Below are 20,699 nucleotides of genomic sequence, written 5' to 3'. Positions count from 1 at the left end.
AAGGCTGGGGAGAAGCCCATCACAGCTGACAGAATATGACAGCACTTCATGACATCACTGGGGGAAGAAACCATGGAGCTGAGGACACTGTCATCAAAGCTGTACCTTAAATCACCAGGATGGTACCTGGGCAAGGTGGCACCTCCTTAGACTTGGAAGAATCTCTGTAAGCATCCCTTCCTATGTTATCACTGAAGTTTGGAGGTAGTCTTTCCATGCGGATTAACCAACCAGCAACTCCGACAAGTGCGTTTTGTTATTTTTTGTTTTTGAGGGCTCAGCACTACAGAGGGGTCTGAGAAGGGAGGAAGAAGGGAGGGATTCAGAAAAAGTAGGCAGGTCCACTGTCAAGGAACTTCCAAGGAAGCTAGGAAGTCACCACAGGAGAAGCTCACAGAGTACCTGGTGCACAGGATGCCTTGAAAGAGATGGTTAAAAACATATAATTAGGGCTTCCCTGGTGACACAGTGGTTAAGAATCCGCCTGCCAATGCAGCGGACACAGGTTCGAGCCCTGGTCCGGGAAGATCCCACATGCCGCGGAGCAACTAAGCCCGTGCGCCACAACTACTGAGCCCACGCACTGCAACTAGTGAAGCCCGCGCGCCTAGAGCCTGTGCTCCGCAACAAGAGAAGCCACCACAATGAGAAGCCGGCGCACCACAACAAAGACCCAACACAGCCAAAAATAAATTTTTTAAAAAACTGTAAAACAACAACAACATATAATTAACAAAAGATATGATAAAATCAAATGTTAAATTTGTGCTACAAACCATCTCAGGATGCTTTTGTGCTGATAGTTACAACCGGCTTTCCTTCCCAGCAAGCTTTACTACATTGAAACTAACAGTCTGCAGAGGCAAATTTTGAGATATCTGGGTCCAGCAATATTCACACAAAATAATATGCAAACCCCTTATGGCTGCCTCAAAAGGAGAACATCAGTATGTAACATTTGGGTTTTCAGTGTTCAAGCGGACAGGGGAGAAGCTTTGGGGCTCCTCAAGGTAAAAGGTTAGAATAGATATATCCCCTCACACACACTTAAAGCCACGATCCCCCCAAAAACTAACCCTCAACAGAAGGTAGGTTCTGGCCCACTAGCATAGAGAGACTACAGGACGTTTCCCCACTGGCCAGTGCTGGGAGATGGAAACCCCTCTCGAGTACTAGCAACCATGCACTAGTTTAATTAAGGTTCAGTAAAGGTTTAGGGCTCAAATTCCTACAGCCCCATTTGTCCAAGGCCTAGCCCAAACCTAGAAATTAACAAAACAGAAAGCAACCCCACCTGGGAGGGAATGAACCTCACACCAGGCTGCAAAGGACACCCACAGATCTACCAACACTGTAGAGAAGCTTAAAGTCCAAAGTTCAAAAACTAAGACTGAAAGATGATTAGACTTAAGAACTCCAGGTTACAGAACTATCAGAGGCTATTAAAAAAAAATTTAAAGCGACTAGAAACATAAGACATAAAGTTTACAATTAAAAAAAAAATCAAGAGATGGAACAAATTAGAGAGGTTAAGAACCTCAGATACAAGGATGAGGAAGTCCAACACATGTCTAATAGGCAGTCCACAGGAGGCAAATACAAAGAATAGAGAAGAGGGACTTCCCTGGTGGTCCAGTGGCTAAGACTCCATGCTCCCAATGCAGTGGGCCTGGGTTTGATCCCTGGTTAGGGAACTAGATCCCGCACGCATGCCACAACTAAGAGTTCGCATGCCGCAACTAAAAGGTCCCGCGTACTGCAAGTAAGACCCAGCACAGCCAAACAAATAAATATTAAAAAGAAAAAAAAAGAACAGAGAAGAAATATTGGAAAAATAATGGAGAAAATTTTAGAATGTAAAGATATTACATTTCCCTCCCCTCCTAAAAAGAGACAAGAACAGGTGGCCAGGTGGATAATTTAATCTCCGTTTTGGTGTAGAACAGTGAAACCTCAAAAACGACCAAGACAAGAGCAGACCTTAAAAGCAACTAGAGAGAAAAGACAGGTTACCTATAAAGGAATACCACGAGACTGAGGGCAGACCATGTCACAGCACAATGCCTACCAGAGGACAATGAAATAACACCTATAAATTACGCTGAAGAAAGTTAACTGTCAACTTAGAATTCTTTATCTTAAAAAAAAATACATTTATTTATTTTTGGCTGCATCGGGTCTTCGTTGATGTGCGCGGGCTTTCTTCAGTTGCGGCGAGCAGGGGCTACTCTTCGTTACAGTGCACAGGCTCCTCATTGCAGTGGCTTCTCTTGTTGCAGAGCACAGGCTCTAGGCACACAGGCTTCAGTAGTTGTGGCACGCGGGCTTAGTTGCTCCGCGGCATGTGGGATCTTCCCAGACTTGGGCTGGAACACATGTCCCCTGCATTGGCAGGCGGATTCTTAACCAATGCACCACCTGGTAAGCCCTAGAATTCTTTATCTTATTTAATATAATATACATTATTACTTATTCATTATGTTATTTTGTATTACTTTTTTTTTTTTTTTTTTTTTTTTGCGGTACGTGGGCCTCTCACTGTTGTGGCCTCTCCCATTGTGGAGCACAGGCTCCGGACGCACAGGCTCAGCAGCCATGGCTCACAGGCCTAGCCGCTCCGCAGCATGTGGGATCTTCCCGGACCAGAGCACGAACCCGTGTCCCCTGCATCGGCAGGCGGACTCTCAACCACTGCGCCACCAGGGAAGCCCTGTATTATTAATTATTAAATAAAAGAGAAAAAAAGAAAATAGGAAGCAAGAGAAGTAAAAGAGAAGCAATTTAAAAGGCAAATAAAGCACAAAATACAATGGAAGAAATGAATCCCAATGTGGCAATAATCTAATGTTAATACACTAACTAGCCAGTTACAAAATCCAGCTATAAGCTATTTAAGAATCCCAAACCATGAGGACATAGACATTGAAAGTAAAGGGATAGAAAAAGTACTCCAGACAACTACTAACCAAATTAAAGCTGGGCTATCTATATTATTTTCCGATAAAATAGACTGCAGGATAAGAAGCATTGCTAAGAACAAAGAAGGTCAAGAATAAAAAATTCAGTCAACTCTGATCATGTATGTACAGTATCTAATAATGTAGCTACAAAATGTATCAATAAAAACTGAAGGTTACTAGAAATTGCTATAGCCAAGATTACAGGGCAAGACTGACTCAACTCTCGGTAACATAGATGACGGAGATGAAAAATGCACAGAATATTAAAGCAAAGCAATTAAAACCTACTTTACTGGACTTATATAATCCTTTGCCCAGTGATTAGAAAGCACATTCTTTTCAAGTGTACATTGAACTTTTACAAAAACTGGTCAGGAGCTAAGGCCCCCCCCCCCCAATTTTTTTCCAACAAATGACAAAAAATTAATAAACATTCTGTGATCATAACACAATTAATTAGAAGTCAAGTTAAAATTTAAAAAATCCTGGAAAGTTTAAAACTTGCTCCTAAATAACTCATGGGTCAAAGAAGAAATCTGAAAATATTTAGAATAAAGCAGTTATATATCCAAACTTGTAGAATGAAGCCAGAGTGTTACTTGGGACAAATCTATAATCTTAGTCATCATATTAGTGAAGAGGAAAATGTAAAAATTAGCTAGTCACCCTCTTCTAAAATTAGAAAAGCCACAGAATAAAACTAAAGAAAATAGAAATAAAGATAAGAAATCAATGAAGTAAAAGACATATACCACAGAAAATAAACTGAGCTAAATCTAAAAAGACTAGTTATATCTCTGGCAGAAATGATCAATAAAAAAAGAGAATAGGTAAAAATAGGCAATACTAAGAATTCAAAGTGGGTCAAAAACTATAACTAAAATAGAGACTTTGAAACATCATACAAGAATTCTACTGAGAAAAGTATTATCAAAAACTTAGATGAAATAGGCAATTTCTAGAAAAGTAAGTTACCCAAACTGAGTCTGTTAGAAATGGAAAGTTTAAATAACCAACACTCTCCAATATTTGAAGAAACAAATATAAAAATCACAACAAAAAGGCAGGCCCAGATGGTTTTGTAAGGAAGCCCCAAGAGACTGTCTTCCCAACTCACTTAAAGCCAGGGAAATTTAATACCTCCCAGACAAGGGTAGCAGGGGAAAAGAATATGTGAATTTCATCTAGGTACTTAAAAGCAAAAGCCTAAAATAATCTAGCAAACTGATCCAGAGATGTAAAAACAAATACGTAATATATAATGATAAAGTCAAGTTTAATCCAGTTATGCAAGGTGGTACAATATCAGAAAAATAAAGTAATTCACCACATTATTAGCGCTGGAACAAGAAGATCTGATCATCTCAAAAACATTCAAATGAAGAACATGATATAGATTACCCATTCCTGATAAAACAGGAATACAAGGACACATTCCCTAACTCCATGATGGGCACCTACCAAGAGTCCTCATTAGAAGCATTCATATTGGGATCATGAGGAAGGCTGGTTGCACTGAGCATTTTCTATTCAAACCTACACTAGAGATTCTAACCAGGGCAGTAAGGCAGGAAAATGGAACGTATGAGGATTGGAAACAAAACTGCCAGCGTGGGCTTCCCTGGTGGCGCAGTGGTTGAGAGTCCGCCTGCCGATGCAGGGGACACGGGTTCGTGCCCCGGTTCGGGAGGATCCCACATGCCGCGAAGCGGCTGGGCCCGTGAGCCATGGCCGCTGAGCCTGCGCGTGTGCTCCGCAACGGGTGAGGCCACAGCAGTGAGAGGCCCGCGTACTGCAAACAAACAAACAAACAAACTGCCAGCGTTCACAGACAATATAACTGTCCAAGTACAAGATCCAGGAGAACCTATAAATGCACTATTAGAACTAACTAAAGAGTTCGTAGGTTTTTTGGAAACAAGACCAGAACGCAAAATCAATTATGTTCCAGAACACCAGCAACTATTAGAAATAAATTAATGGGAAAGTAGAATTTATGGAGAGTATTGTAAAAACCTTTGTCAAAATACAGGAAAGACCAAAATAAGTGGAGAAATGCCACGTTCACCTATATAGGAAGACTTAATCATACAGACTGCAATTCTCTTAGACTAGAAATTCAATGCAAATGCAACTTAAATCCCAAGAGAGGCATGCACATGTGTGTATAATTTTATAACCAGATTTTATACAATTTTCATTTATACAATATTTCTATATACATCTATACAAAATATTTAATTTATATGTATACAACAACTTTTATACAGAAGATCAAGGGCCACAGACAACGCTGAGGAAAACAAGGTGGGGAGGATGTGCCCTCCCCAATCCAAGATTTTCAGCTGCAGTAATTCAGGCAGTGTGTGCTTGTGCAGGAGCAGGTGAGAAAGCCCAGATGTGGACATATCAGACAGACTCATTAGAGGTGACCTCCTGCATGGACTACACAATCAATGCCTCCGGGAAAACTGATTATTTACATAAGAGAAACCTAAGTCCTTACCTCACACCACTCACAAGGCCAGTTAAGGCTTGAGATGCAAATACTGTGAGCGAACCCCCTCACTTCTAGATATATGCTACAGGAGCACATACAAGAACCACATCACAGCCAACAACTGTAAACAATCTGTCAATGAACATGGACAGACAAACTGAGGTGCGTAACCTAGGCTACTTACCCTCTGTGCTTTACCTACCTACCTGACAGGAACCCCTCCAAGCAGGGTCACGTTGATGGGGGTCAGGGGGCATCGCTGGGGCTGTGGGAGTGCTCAGGTCTGATACTCCCTCGGCAGTCCTGCCACCCTGTGGGAGACTGGTGCTAAGGGCGGGGGTGTGGAGCACAGTTTGCTCTCCCACACTGTGTGGTGCTCAGGTTTGGGCAAAGAGTATGCCTTCATCCTTTTTTTTTTTTTGCGGTACGCGGGCCTCTCACCGTTGTGGCCTCTCCCGTTGCGGAGCACAGGCTCCGGACGCGCAGGCTCAGCGGCCGTGGCTCACGGGCCCAGCCGCTCCGCGGACCGGGGACACAAGCCTGCGTCCCCTGCATCAGCAGGCGGACTCTCAACCACTGCGCCACCAGGGAAGCCCCTTCATCCTTCTTGATAGCTGAAATATACTAGTAAACTCCTTCTGTGATTAAGCTTATTTATATGTAGCTATAAATATAAACTGTAGTGTCGACCCACGTTGACTGGTAGTGCATTCGAATACTGAACACCTAAAAACTAGGTTCCTTTCTTTGGCTCAGAGATAGTGTTTATTACCATATGTATGTTCAACTCAGCAGCTTTGTTCCCCCCAAATATAGTAGTACAAGTTCAGACGAGAGCGAAACAAATACCTGTGGTCCATGTTTTCCTTTACCTGGCTTGATTCTTTCTCCACTAATTCTATCAGCGTCACTTCTTTTCAGGAAGTGACAGAAAGGGTAACTTAGAATTTTCTTCAATGACATGTATTTCTCCATAACGTGAAAATAGGTAACAACTAAGTTTTAGCTAAGTCATGACAGGTTTCTCTAGTGCGAAGAGACTGTGTAATTAACACCACACCTGTCGTCAGGACACCTACGTTCAGAATCTTGCCAGATACTACTTGGGTCACCCGGGCTGGTTGCTTATGCTCTGACTTTCTACATTTCCCACCTCTATCAACTTCTGAGGGCTTTGTAAATTGTTAAAAAGATCAAGGAAGATAGTCTGCTCTACAGTAGGTATCCCACTGTTTGGGGATATTAGTGTTTAATTCCACTAAATGAACAACACATCGCCACGTTCCACTAAATGAATACTCTAGCACGTTAATTTTACAAATACTGAAATAATCAGCAATATCTTTCCACAGATGAGTAAAGAATAATATTTATTTAGAGCCTAAATCAAGAACAAGTGTCAGATAAATACACCTTATAACTCTTTTTAAAAAGCAGATGGGACAAAGGTTAGGTTCAAAAGAGTAAGTGAATGGATTTCCACAGAAATGAAATGAAACCACTCTATAGAGCCATGCTGGCCAATACGTCCTGGCGATGTGTGTCTATAGACACTCGAGACCTGGCTAGTTAGAACTGATATAGACCGTAAGGCTAAAATACACACGGGTTTTGAAGGCTTAGTACAACAAACACAATGTAAAACATCTTATTAATGATTTTATGTTGATTACATGTGGAAGTGATAACATCTTGGATTACGTTAAACAATATATTATCAAACTTAAATTTCACTTGTTTCTTTTTACATTTTAAAGATGGAAACCAGAAAATTTTTAATTATACATGAAGCTCTTATTGAACAGCAGTGCTATAGTCGGTTTTCCAAATCAAGGCAGAAAGGAATGTAACCTGACAAAAAGTTTTTATTAATAAACTTTATAAAACAGTCTTAAAGGAAGAAAATCTCAAGTCATTTTTTTTTTTTTTTTTTTTTTGTGGTACGCGGGCCTCTCACTGCTGTGGCCTCTCCCGTTGCGGAGCACAGGCTCCGGACGCGCAGGCTCAGCGGCCATGGCTCACGGGCCCAGCCGCTCTGTGGCATGTGGGATCTTCCCAGACCGGGGCATGAACCCGTGTCCCCTGCATCGGCAGGCGGACTCTCAACCACTGCGCCACCAGGGAAGCCCTCAAGTCATTTTTTACAAATCTCCTGTTTATAATGAATAAATTTAGAGTAGGGGAAAAAATACAAAATGGGTACTTGTCTTAGTCACGAAAGTATCTCCTCTACCACAAACACCCAGGGGCACATGGTAGAGGGTATAGTCTCAAAGATCTGAGAAAGAAGTGGCCAAGTGTAGTTTACAGTATTTCCAAGCACTCTAACAACCCATTAAAAAAAAAAACGGCAAAAGATACAAAAATCTTCCATGCAAATGCAGGAAACATTTAATTTGTACAAAAAAAATAGATTTGAAGGTAGGATGAGACTCTTTCACCTCTCAAATTGGCAAAAATAAAGTATGAGGACAGAAATGGTGTGAGCATACTGGTGTGGCTGGAAGAAGAATAACTGAGTGACCTTTCTGAGGAGCAATCTGATTACACATTGTAATTTAAAATACAAATTTTGGGCTTCCCTGGTGGCGCAGTGGTTAAGAATCTGCCTGCCAGTGCAGGGGACACAGGTTCGATCCCTGGTCCGGGAAGATCCCACATACCGCGGAGCAACTAAGCCTGTGCACCACAACTACTGAGCCTGTGCCCTACAGCTCGCGAGCCACAACTACTGAAGCCCGCGAGCCACAGCTACTGAAGCCCGCGAGCCACAGCTACTGAAGCCCGCGAGCCACAGCTACTGAAGCCCGCTCGCCTAGAGCCCGTGCTCTGCAACGAGAGGCCACCGCAATGAGAAGCCCACGCACCCCAATGAAGAGTAGCCCCAGCTCAATGCCAAGGAGAGAAAGCCCGCGCAGCAACTAAGACCCAACGCAGCCAAAAATAAATTAATTAATTAAAAATAAGGAAATAAAAGTGAAGAGAAATGTTTCTGTGAACACTAAGTTTACCACATTGAAATTCTCAACAAAGCCAGTTTGCTTTAAAAAAAAAATGTCAGGTGAAAAAAAATCTTAAAACCCTCAAGGAATCCTGTGTTCTAACTGCTTTATTAAGTGTCTTAAATTCTTGATCTGATGGTGAATGTCCTAGATGACGTATTATATGAGCTTGGTTTATGCAAGAAGAGATTACGTAGGATACGGTCAGCAGACACTCAAGTACACACAGCCCTGCATCAAATGATTGGTGAATGAGCAAACGTCCCCAACTACACCACATACCCAGTATCCGTGTCAATAAAGGGGCAGCTCTATGTTATACCAATACGTAACCCGTGGTGTTAGAGAAACACGTTTGTCTATGCAAAAATAACTCTGGAAGGACACTCAGGCCACTGAGGACACAGAGTTCTGTGAAGAGGAGAAAGAACAGGAGCACAGAGTCGGGTACTGAGAAGTGTCAGGGCCACAGGGTGAAGGACGGGGGCTGCACTTACTGACTCGAAAAGTCAGCAATTTTACTGTTAAGTTGGTAGGTGAGCACACATCAAAGCATATATTTCATATACCACTTACCAAAAAAAGTGTGTTTTAACAGGTACAGAAATTATGCATGGACATATGCTAAGTGTTCACAAGAGTGTACATGGGGAGTGGGGGGGGAGAAGCTGTATTATACGACGCGCCTCGCTTTTTCAAGAAAGATACTTCCCCTTGGAGGGAAACAAAGGTGCTATTACGTGGCACTAGCTACTCTAAATGAGTGGAAGCCTGAGTCACAGGATTTTCTTTTCTGTTTTATTAGACCATGTTACCAGCAAGAAGTCTGAAGTGAGCTTTTTTGTGGTGAATTTCTTCGTGGAGGATGAGGCTTTCCGTTAACCCATTAAAGCCCTTGGGAATCGGAAGGCACCTGCGAGCTGTCTCTAAGTGTCTGGAGGGCAGCACAGAAGGCCAATCTCTGCCAGCAGCTAACAGCACAACTAGGAACGAGTACAGACACCTTTCACCTCAGCACAAAGACAAAGGTCCCCGAGGGAGCACACCTCGCTGGATCTGCGCCCTGGAAACCTAGGCGGAGCACTTCCCAGCCGGCGACGTGCTCCCCACTAGGTGACCCTCTGGATTGGATGACTCCTTAGGTCTCCGCCTCGACACGTCTTTGTGTCCTTAAAGAAACCAACCACTGCTTCTAGGGAAGTGCATCGTGAGGTCTCTGAACACCATGCTTCAGAGCAGCGCCTCCACACACAGGCTTGGAGGCCCACCCTCCTGCCTCAACCTGGAGGGCGCTTCTGGGAAGAGAAGGACGGGATGGAACGGCCACGGAGGAGGGCTCTGGCTGGCTCTCCCCCTCAGTCCTACAATTAAACTACAAGAAACAAAATAATTCCAAGTTTGACCTAGGGCAATATACTTGAAGGTGTTTTTTCTTCCTACAATTTACACAGAAAAGTTCCATGAGCTAGAATGAGCTTTTAGCTCGTGTTTATAAAAAACTTTGCAATGGATACAAAGCTAGCTAAAGCTATGGGTGGATACTTAAGAATTAGAACAAGTCCTGTCCAAATAGAAATGAAATGCTTTTCTACAAAGGAAGAAACAAACATCAGAAACATCAAGTCTTCGGACTTTCTCCTCTGCAGGGTGTTAAGCCTCCGTGGGCACTCAAGTGCCGTCTGCCTGGTGACACTGGGCACATCACACATCTTCAACTGACCTGTTTCCTCATTTGTCAGACGAGGAGATGGGATTCCATCATCTCTTCCAGTATTACCTTTCTGAGTCTCCCAATTTAAATCCCTTTAAATCCCTCACTTTGGGATTTAAAGACTTCCTAGAAACCCTTAATGATACAGCTGTCCCCAACCCCTCAAAGAACTAATTCAACATAAAGGCACAGTAATACAAAGTACAATGTACAGGGACTTCCCTGGTGGTCCAGTGGTTAAGTCTCCATGCCCCCAATGCAGGGGGGCCGGGTTTGATCCCTGGTCAGGGAACTTGATCCTACATGCATGCCTCAACTAAGAGTTCACACGCCACAACTAAAGATCCCACACACCACAATGAAGATTCCGCACGCGACAAGGAAGATCCCCCGAGTGCCACAACTAAGACCCGGCACAGCCAAATAAATAAATAAATAAATTTAAAAATTTAAGCATTAAACAAAAACGAAACAAAATACAAGGTACGGACCAAAGCAGAGATATTTAATCTCTGTCCTGAGTCAAACACCTGAGATCCAGGACTCAGGGTAGACCACCATGCTGTAAGAGCATCTGGGGTGCAGGACCTTAGAGGTTTCATCTGTCAACAGAGAACGCTGGACAGGGCACGAAAAAACTGTTAACCCTCCTACTAGAAAACCGGTAACAACCAAAGAGGGGAGGAAGAGAAAGACAACCTAGCTCTGGCTCCACAGGGAGCCAAGGATGGGAAGCAGGTGGGCAGCAGGGCCCTCATCAGCATGGTGGTGCCAGACTAAGGTGAACGCACAGAGGCCAACTCCAAGCAGACACGAAGCACCCTCTTGGGATGAACTCTAGCTACTGTGTGAAGAAAGAATTGTGGAAATGCAAGAGCAGAAAAACTGAGAAATAAAAAGCTGATGAAGTCTGGAAGTAACCACAAATTCCCTAAGGAGGAGACTGACTGGATAAACCATGCTATGTCCATGCAACAAAATAACAGGCGGCCTAAGAGGCATGCATGGCAAGATCTCCATGCACTGTTACGCATGGTCTCTAGGGAGAAGGTTAGTGAGAAACGGCGAAGGAGGCAGGAGGTGCAGAGTAAGCTACCTAACTCCAAGAAAGTGTCGGAAACACCAGTGTACCTATGTCTGCTCGTATTTGCAAGAAGAAACAATGGGAGGCAACACTGGGAGAAGAAAAGGGAGGAGGGACAGGGATGGACGCAACTCATCTGAATATACCACTGAGTCCCTCTGCCTTTAGAACCACATATATCAGAGAAGAACAAACTCTAAAAACAAATATGTCCTGCTTCTCTGTCTTAATGGTGTTTACATGGTTGGGTTCAGTTAACATTTATGGCTCAACGAATTTTCACTAAGGATTTGCATAGTTCTCTGTATGTTTATTATACTTCTTTAATACTTTTAGTAAAAAAGATTGAAATGAACCTAAATAACAATGTCACAACAGTGGCGCAAGCATCAGAGAAAAACATAACTTTAAAACACAGTAACTTGACAGTATATTCCAAGTGGGATATAATCTAATAACATCAGTTACTATTATGCTAAAAATATTTTATGTTGTAGGATAAGGTTAATATCCTTAAAAGACAATTTTCAGCATTAGCAAAAACCATGTAGATTTTTATTTGAATTGGAAATATCTATACTCATGATCGGTTCCTAGGCCTGTCTGCTACAAGAAGCAATGCAGTGGCACTGGGCACCCTGAGCACACAGACTGTGGCAATCAACACCATTCCCCACTAAAAGGAACCAGGCTCCTTGGAAAAATAGCTGAGTCCAGGTCACAAGATGGGACATCTCGCTGTGGCAAAGAGCAAGGAAGGAGTCACAGACTAACGGGGTCACGTCCAAAGAACACAGAAGCCAACCAGGGGGAACAATATAAGCATCAAAAATTGGCTTCAATGGGTTGAAACACAATTACATGCACATCTACAAGTTTATAATACTAGGGGGGGAAAGCAACAAAAATGCATTGTTGCTTTGGAAGTTGCTAGTCCAAACATATTCTAAATATGAATAAAGCAAAGAAATCATTTCTCCTTTCTCTTCAGGAGGAATTGTATTTTAGAGTAACCAGAATTGATCAGGGAAACCTTCTTCATGTAAAAATGCCAACAAATAAATGTAGAAACAGATAGCCAGGTACTCAGTCCTGGAACCTGTGAATATTACAAATGAATAAGAGTTAAAGTTAAGAATATTGTGATGGGAAGATTATCTTGGATTATACAGGTGGGACCTAAATGTAGTAAGTATCCTTAAAATCATGTGCTTTAAAGATGGAGGAAAGGGCCGCAAGGAATGCAGGCGGCTTCAAGAAGCTGGGAAAGGCAAGAAATGGATTCTCCCCTAAAGCTTCCAGAAGGAAGCCCTGCTGACACCTTGACTTAACCCCAGTGAGACTGGTTTCAGCCAAGTGTGTGGTAATTTGTTACACCAGCAATAGGAAACTAACACACCAATGAAACAGTGAATATAAGCAAAATGGCTATTAAGCCCCTTAGATAACTGGTTGATAAAAAACTTTATAATGAGGGACAGAATCAGCCTTCAGACACTTCATTCATTGATCACTTGTAACATAACGAAGAGAAAGACAGCCAGACATTACGCCTCCTGGTATAATGCAAAATGAAGTACACAGCACAATCTATGATGTGTTCTTGACACCCTCCCTACACCAGCTTTGCCAAAACAAACAAACAAAAAACCCCAAACCCAAAACAAATAACCACCCCCCAAACCAATTAAGCATCTAAACCTAGCTACCAGTTTACAGAAAGTATGAGGATCAGAGGAATATACCACATGCCACCACAACAATACAAGCAACCAAATGCAGAATGTGGGAAAACTCCCAGCACAAATGGCCCCGCTGCTTTCATAAACAAGAAAAGGGATTGTTACAGATTTTAAAATTGTTTAGATTTTTAATGCAGTGTGGACACTTTCTTTGGGTTTTCTTTGACTCAAACAAACCAAGTGTAAAGACGTATTTTATGACATTTGGAGAAAAGTGAACACAGAATAGATACTGGATGATACTAACAAAATATAGTTAATTTTGCTAGGTAAAATTTCTTTAAAGCCCTCATCTGCTGAAGATACATGCTAAAGTATTTACAAGTGACATGAAATGTGATATTTGCTTTAAAATACTCAAACTCAAAATTAAAAGTATGACAAGTGCGGAACAAGCAAGGAAAGATAAAATAAAAATGGCAAAATGCTGACAACTCTTAAAGTTGGGTGACAGGTATATGAAATATCAATATTCTCTCCTATTTTGGGATATGTTTGAAGGTTTTCCTAACAAAAAGGTGTAAAAAAAGAAAAAGATCAAAGATCACTACTTATCAGGGCATACAGGATGCTACCAAAGCTATACTCTGAGGATGAATCAAACTTGTAAATTTTATTATAAGAAGAAATGAACATAAATGAGCTAATCAGCATTCAAATCAAGATGGAAAGAGAAAATCAAAGAAAGTACATGGAATAAATAAACGAAGAACCGGTGAAATAGAAAACAAAAACTAACAAAATACAGCTGGTGTGGTCAATCAAAACCAGAATCAGTTTCTCTGAAAAAATAAATTAAAGAGCAATTAACTCTTTCAAGTCTGATAAAGACAAGGAAAGAGCACACAAAGAATACAAGTGCACAATGATATAATATTATCCTTGCCTGGTACTGAAATAAGAAGTGTTATAAATGGCAGTAATTATATCTTCTGGTAGTTCCCAAGGAAGTAGGAGCTTCTTTGCCCCATGAATTACTTTTGTATCTCACCGGCATCAATTGGGTTCTGAGCCCATCAGAGGACCAATAACTATAGTCAAGGGGCCAAGGGGATGGAATATGTCTATTAGCTACAGCCAATCAGGGTCCACCCATGCAGCTGGGCCATTTCAACCAAAACACATGGCTTGTACATGGTAAAAAGGGGAGCTCCCCAGAGGAAAATTAGGGCACTGCTTTGCCTCCCCAAAACAATGAGTGGGTGCTGCAGAGAAAAGAGATTATCAACTACAAAAGAGTTTACAAACATATAAAATTTTAAACAAAACACCAGCACAGTAAATCCACTCTAAATTTAGAGAATAAGGCACTGTGACTAAGTAGGTCTGTTCTAGGGATGCAGTAAGGATTCAATATTAGGTAACGTGTACATCTCACATTTATAGCTCCAAGGAGGACAAAAAACATATATACATGACTGACAGATGGCCATTTAAACACATCCGTCTGACTGATGAAATTCAAGCATCTATTCCTTGCTTCCCATGGAATGTAACTTCAGGAATAGAAGGAAATGGCAATACGAAGAGTATTTCCCAGAAGTAAAATGTATCTCAATTAGTGAAAGGCCAAAATTATCCTATTAAAGTAAGTAACGAAACAGCAAAGATGTCTACTGCGGTCACAGACTGTCAAACACACAATCTAAGAAGAAATAATTAAGCTAACACACAAATGCCACTATTTGCAGATGACCATCTGTCTAGAAAACCCCTCTACTATAATGAAAAGCTAGGAAAACTGAAGGGAAATTCAGTGTTAGCAAAACAACACACACACTAGATGCCTCAGTCATGGAGCAGTTTCATCATCCAGGACACTCATCACAGAGATGTCTGTTTCCGTGCCCCCGCCCCCGCAAGTTCATCTACACCCTCAAGGAAATGCCAAATAACATCAGCGGTAGGCTAAACAATGGCCACTCAAGACATCAGGTCCTGATATTTGGAATTTAAATGTTACCTTACCTGGAAAAAGTCTTTCCAGAAGTGCTTAAAGATTACCCTGGATTATCTGGATGGGTCCATTACAAGTGTCATTCTGAAAGAGAGGCAAAGAGACAACACAGAGGAGAAAGCTTATATGAAGGTGGAGGCAGACACTGGAACACACAAGCCAAAGAAAATGGGAGCAGCCACCAGAAGCTGGAAGGGGCAAAGGACAGTTTCTCCCCTAAAGCCCCCAGAAGGCGCGTGGCCCTGCCAGATTTTAGATTTCTAGCTCCAGAACTGTGAGAGAATAAATTGGTGTTGTTTTAAGCTACTAAATTTGTGGCAATTTTTCACAGCCCTAGGAAACTTAACACAACGTCCCCGTAGGTTTTGTTTTTCAATATATACACTGTAAAAAAGATTCCCAAATTCACCTAAAAATAAAATTGTTCTAGGTTATTTGGAAAAAAGAAAAAAAGGGGGAAAAAGAAAAACCATTCAACCTGAAGTTAAGTAAAGCACACCATAAAGCAACAGTAATTAGTACTTGGTGGTTTTTGCTAAGGAAAAAGAAAAACTCATGTGTACCTATGAGTTTAGCATTTGAAACAAGTGCCATTTCAAATCAGCAAGGAAGGATAGACTAGGCAGTAAACAGCGCTGGGCCCATTTGCAATCCATTTTGGGAAAAATATAAAGGTTGATCCCTACCTCACACCATACACCAAAATAAAATTTCAGCTGGATTAGAGATCTGGCCATAAAAAATCAAGCCTTGAGGAACTCGAAGACTGGGGAGAAAAACCTATGATTTGAGGGTGCAAAGGCCTACTGATAACACAGACTGTAGACATCACCAAGGAAGATACTGACTCATTTGACCCTATTAGAGCTTAAGAATTTTGTACAGTAAAGGCTACCATATAGAAGTTAGGACACAAACAGAGTTTTTCTCTGGTTGGGAAACATCTGAATAGACTAGGACCTATCAACACACAGTTCATGGAAAACTAAGACATACGGCACATAAACCCATGAACAGGTGTGTTCATCTTCATTCTGCCCTTATACTATGAGATCTACAAAGATGAACAGAAGTGATGCAGATTTTGAAATGGTGAGGAAAATTGGCTTCTCTATCGTTGAGAATGGGTAACATTAGAATGCAATTTAAGAACACAAATAATCGGGCTTCCCTGGTGGTGCAGTGGTTAAGAATTTGCCTGCCAACGCAAGGGACACAGGTTTGAGCCCTGGTTCGGGAAGATCCCACATGCCGTGGAGCAACTAAGCCCGTGTGCCACAACTACTGAGCCTGTGCTCTACAGCCCATGAGCCACAACTACTGAGCCCATGAGCCACAACCACTGAAGCCCGCCCACCTAGAGCCTGTGCTCTGCAACAAGAGAAGCCACTGCAATGAGAAGCCTGCACACCGCAACGAAGAGTAGCCCCTGCTCGCTGCAACTAGAGAAAGCCGGCGCACAGCAACGAAGACCCAACACAGCCAAAAATAAATAAAATTAACTAATTTTTTAAAAACCCACAAATAATCGACATACCCATAATCCAATTCAGTGATAACACTCCAAAGAACCTACTCTCCAGAAGTACCTGCACAAGAACACAGAAGGCATAGGCATAATAGGTATAAGAAGGCTCATAGAAGCATAGTGACATGCAAAGAACTGGAAAAACACAACTGTGCACCAGTGAGATAGTGGTAACTAACTACACAGTGACGCATCGATACCATACAGCAGGCATCACCAACAATGAAGCGATGGCTCAGGTAACAGCCTCGAAAGGGCAAAAAGACAGTGCACAGAACTTTATTTCTAGAAACTGGGATATGAGTTCCACAAAACGGGGTGTCCACATACCTAGGGTATCAGAGGCTGAGTGAGATGAAGAGAGCAGAGGGCACCTGTGCAGAAGAGGGGGCAGCAACAGGAGACTGGGAACACACACAGTGACTAATCAAATAAGTAAATATATAAGGGACACTGGCACCTAGGATTGTCACTGTTGGAAAAGGGAGCTACCAATTCAGAAAGGGAAAGACTGGAATGAACCCTGTGGTATTAGATAGAAACCGAGGTTCTGAAATGAACTCGTGCCTTTCAACATACAGAGATGTAAAAAGAAACGTGTTGTAAATACACAGGCATCTGTATATCTGTGTGTGTGCATGTGTACATGTATGTGCACACACACCCCCACACACACACTCCATCTCTGTCCACTAAGAGGGCCTGAGCGCATTAACACCCCAACAACAGCCCAACTGGTGCCCGCATTCTGCTTCTCTGAGTACCAACGGTCGTAAAATGGAACCGGGCCTCCTCAAAGAAAAGGCTGATTTCAGGTCTGGGGCAGGAAAGCATTGTACATGAAGAGCCCACAGTACCTTGCTGTACCAGAAAGCAAGAAGTATTAAATGAATAATGGGGACTTATCCAAGCCAGGACACAGCAGCTGGCTTTAAGGGGCTCCCACTGGCCAAACATGGGAAAATACGAACATCAAAATAAATAACGATAATAAAAGATGACAGCCAACTGAATAAAATGGGAAGCTCTTAGCCTGCACTGATATAAATGAGCAAATCGAAAGTCTGATAGGAACACATACTTAGTTTCAAAAGCACCTCCCCCCACAGTATACTTATTAATCACAAAGACTTCAGTGGAGAAGCCTGGCAGACACCACCTTTATCAAGTGAGCCAAGCGGGCACCACTGGTAACAGGACAAATCGAAATCGCGCACCATCTGATACAATGCCAAGAGAAGAACCCAGCACTCCTTCTGTGCTATTCCAGCTGAAGATGCAAAACCTGAATCGAATCAAAAGGAAACAGACAAACCCACTCTGAGGGACACTCTGCAAACTAACTGCTTGTGGTCAACAAGTGTCAAGGTGAGGAGAGTCAAGGTAAGATGGGGCAAATGCTCCAGTGTAGGAGAGACTAGAGACCTGACAAGGAGTGTCAACACAGGGCTGTGAACTGGGTCTTTCTGGTGAGGCGTGAACTGGTCTGAAGGTAGCAAAGTATTCATGTGTGTGAGCGGTTGTACTAAGCATCTTGTTTGCAGGAAACACACTGAAATAGCCAAGGGTGATGAGGTTTCATGTCCCCAAGTTACTTGCAGGTGGTTCAGAAAAAAGTGTTTTGTACCATACTTGAAACTGCTCTTAAAGTATGAGAGTTAAAAAACATTTTTTTTAAAATAGAGGAGAGTACTAGTTTTGTAATTAGAAAAAATAAATGCCTTAACTTGGAAATAAACACATTGAGGTAGGAGGGGGTGGCAAATGACAGTGACCATCCAACTCCAAGTCAAACCCAAGTTTAATAATGTATATCTGACTATGAGTTCACCTATTCACAGCAGGGCACTTCTCACTCACATTTTATGGAGCATAACAAAGTTTTACCTAAATTTTATAATATTGTGATGACACTAAAGCCTGTTACACATCATTTTTTCAAAGTTCATGAAAGCAGATTTTTATTTTATTTTTTTAAATTTTTTAAAATTTTCTTATTTGTGATTTATCTATTTAACTACCTATTTAACTATCTATTAATGTCTATTTATCTATTAACTTACTTATCTATTCACTTACCTATTTATCTGTTTACTTATCTATGTGCATGTGGAACTTCCCCAACCAAGGATCAAACCCGTGCCCCCTGCAGTGGAAGCATGGAGTCTTAACCACTGGACCATCAGGGAAGTCCAAAAGCAGAATTTTAAACCATCAGACAGTGTCAAGAAAGCTGCTGACAGCACCACGTCAACATGCTGAGCAGCACACCCCAAATGACGTCAGGGTCCACAGCGGGACTCCCCGCCGGCTCCTGCAGAGGAGGAAGGAGGCCTGCGGGAGAGCAGAGGTGCTCCGAGAGCTTTTCAGACACCACAAGCAGAAGGAGCACAAGGGACGTGCCCATCTGAGCTAGCCACCAATCACAGACTGTTCTCTGGGCAAGAAGCAAAACTCAGAGACACCAGCAGCTGGAGCCAGCCATGCCACGTAAGGGACCGTGGCCCAAAGAGAGGGGAGCGATATTTAGGCTGGGCAAAGAGACTGACCACTCAATCAACAACGGCTTAGGGTTTCCCTGGTGGCGCAGTGGTTGAGAGTCCGCCTGCCGATGCAGGGGACATGGGTTCGTGCCCCGGTCCAGGAGGATCCCACATGCCGCGGGGCGGCTGCACCTGTGGGCCATGGCCGCTGGGCCTGCGCGTCCGGAGCCTGTTGCTCCGCGGCGGGAGAGGCCACAGCGGTGGGAGGCCCGCGTACCGCAAAAAAAACCAAAAAAAGCACAACGGCTTAAAAGAGAGAAAAACCCTCACATACCCCTACCACTTCAGGACTGGGGTGAGGAGATAACAAGACAAGCAAAGCTACCTTTGTGAATTAAAACAGTCCTATAAGAAGCCTTCTAATGCATATCCAGTAAGTTCTAAATAGCCTAAAACCAAAATCATACACCTTCAATAAAGCCATATACCAACTGACACCAAAAACCTAATTACTATACAATCCTGTGAGATTTTATGGAAATTCCCACAGATCACCACTGAATCCTTCACATGCCATTTCTTCCTTGAAGATTTGGTCCTAACACTACCCACACAGTGTGGAACCATCCAGAAGAAATCAAGGGCTGGAGGTGTGTGTAAACCTCCAACTCAGCGGCATCTCTGGCAGGTAGGCATACCTGAAGCCCCAAGCAACCAAGGATGAGAAGATGAGGATGTCACGCGACGCTGCTCCAAAAGCAAAGGCATGTCTCACGGGTCAAAGGAAAGCCAACCCGTGTTTTCAAAGATCAAAAAGAGAGTGTTGCCTTTCCCAGTAACACCATCGTTTCCTCCCTGCCCAGTCTTTCAGAAAAGAGCTACACTTAACCCAATCTCAAGGGCACACAGTGATCATCTCCAGCACCTGTGAAATTAAGGGATAGCTCCAAACGGCAGCAAGCCTGATGGGTCACCTGGTCTGGACGCCCCAGAGGCCGCCAAGCTGAGCTTAGGAGCCAAGGGGCCCTGGGCACAGGCCGCCTGACAGCACTGCTGAGCTCACTGCTCTGGCGACAAAGGCAATACAGCACTTTGGTCTCAGGGGCAGGAGAGTCAGCTCCAAGCAAAAGCAAATGTATCAAAACGGAAGCCTTGTTTCTACAGAAAAAAACTGTATTCTTCAAATTGATCTCACACACACAGATTTAAGCCAGTGCTATAAGAACACCTAACTAATCTTACACTTATGAGAAAAAGTCAAAACAGTCAATATAATTCAGTAATTCCATCTGAAAGGTATTTATAAATGAGCTAAGTATTAATAAAATTAGAAAGCATGTCACATAAAAGTGAAATGAACAGTAACATACAAAATAAAACCGATTAGGATAACGCATCATCCTTGATTTTGTTCGCACCTGACCTGTCATCACCTAACACCCTATGTCCAGGAGTCAGTGCACCATCTCAAGTGAGGGAGAAGTGAATTTAAAGTCCCACCCAGACACCTCAAAGCCTTCTATTTATAAGTTACAGGACACCACCAAGTTAGAGTTAACACGGTTCATAACTGTCAGAATGGTACATCAGAAAGACAGGAATGATCACACAGAGCCATCCTTTCCTCTTTTATTACTCTTTTTTAATTTCTAAAGAAAAAGTTAAAACAAGGACGAAAACTTTCAACTCTGTATATCAAGGAATGAGAAACCACACCCTGTATACTGAGAAG

General features: G+C 42.5%; 1 protein-coding gene across 2 annotated transcripts in view; it reads right to left on the bottom strand.

The window, feature by feature from the left end:
- The window catches only part of HDLBP (high density lipoprotein binding protein), a 69,066-nt gene that overhangs the window by 39,040 nt on the left and 9,327 nt on the right, over positions 1-20,699 (bottom strand). The window contains exon 2 of one of the 2 annotated variants that reach the window (XM_060015780.1): positions 14,968-15,040. The exons of the other annotated variant lie outside the window; for it this stretch is intronic. The gene's annotated coding sequence lies outside the window, so the exon portion shown is untranslated. The remainder of the gene's footprint in view (positions 1-14,967; positions 15,041-20,699) is intronic. 2 annotated transcript variants of the gene reach the window in all.

Source organism: Delphinus delphis, chromosome 7, assembly GCF_949987515.2.
Source record: "Delphinus delphis chromosome 7, mDelDel1.2, whole genome shotgun sequence".
Lineage (NCBI taxonomy): Eukaryota > Metazoa > Chordata > Mammalia > Artiodactyla > Delphinidae > Delphinus > Delphinus delphis.
This window is presented reverse-complemented; position numbering and strand designations above follow the sequence as displayed.